Here is a 966-nt window from a genome sequence, read left to right on the forward strand (position 1 = left end):
TGATATGACGAGCTACCAACTTCCGAGGACATTCTGAGATTTATAAGGATGTTAGGCTACAATAAGGAAATACGAAACATCTCGGATTTCAAAAGACAATTCCTCCCACCAATGTGGAATTTGTTCTTTTCAATCCTGAACAGGTCCCTGACATGCAAATTAGGCTCCCTCGACCAAGGGAATTTGAACATCATGACAATCATGTATGGCCTCTACTTCAACCTCAACATCGATTACGCCCTCCTCATCTACACCGAGATCCATGCGGCCGTACTGAAGAAGTGTAAACTTCAAGCCGCTGGAAAGCCGCTGACCGTTGTCCTCTTCCCCCATTTCCTTGCTCTCATAATTGGGGATGCAATGAGGAAAAATTCTCTCCCCGTAACAGAGCCATACACACCAGTCTACAAGATGCACGGACATCGCCCAACTCTTTCCAAGGAAGGATATCGCATCAACAGACCACTATCAAGGGCTATGCTCACTGTCATTCCATCGACAAGTGAGATACGCCTCGCCTATGAATGTTCTCTGCTGTCCCAAGAACCGAGGGCAGCTACCCTAGAGCATTTAGAGCCGTCCCCCCTCCAAGCGAGGGAGCACAAGCATCGTCTTCATTGGATGATGAAGATGATGATGATGCTAGTGATTCCCCCGGCCCTCACCAACATATTTCCCAACCCACTACCAAAAGGGAAACCACATCCACTATCCCTGGCGATCAAAGCCAAAGGGATATTGAAACAGGACGACCCAGTCCAATCCCAACCCAAGCTAGCCATCCAGAGGCCATCCTTCGGGCCTTTGGAGATGAACCAGCTGAGGAACCCCATCATCTATCACCCCTCTCTCAACAGAGAGGTGATGAAGAAATAAGAGCCCCTTCGCCTCAGGGCTCGCCACAACCCCTCACACACACAGAAGCATTCGTTGCTTCTAATGTTGAACCCATAGATCGTTCAGAGC

Source organism: Cynara cardunculus (genome assembly GCF_001531365.2).
Source record: "Cynara cardunculus var. scolymus isolate 2C chromosome LG 2, CcrdV1, whole genome shotgun sequence".
In the NCBI taxonomy this organism is placed as follows: Eukaryota; Viridiplantae; Streptophyta; class Magnoliopsida; order Asterales; family Asteraceae; genus Cynara; species Cynara cardunculus.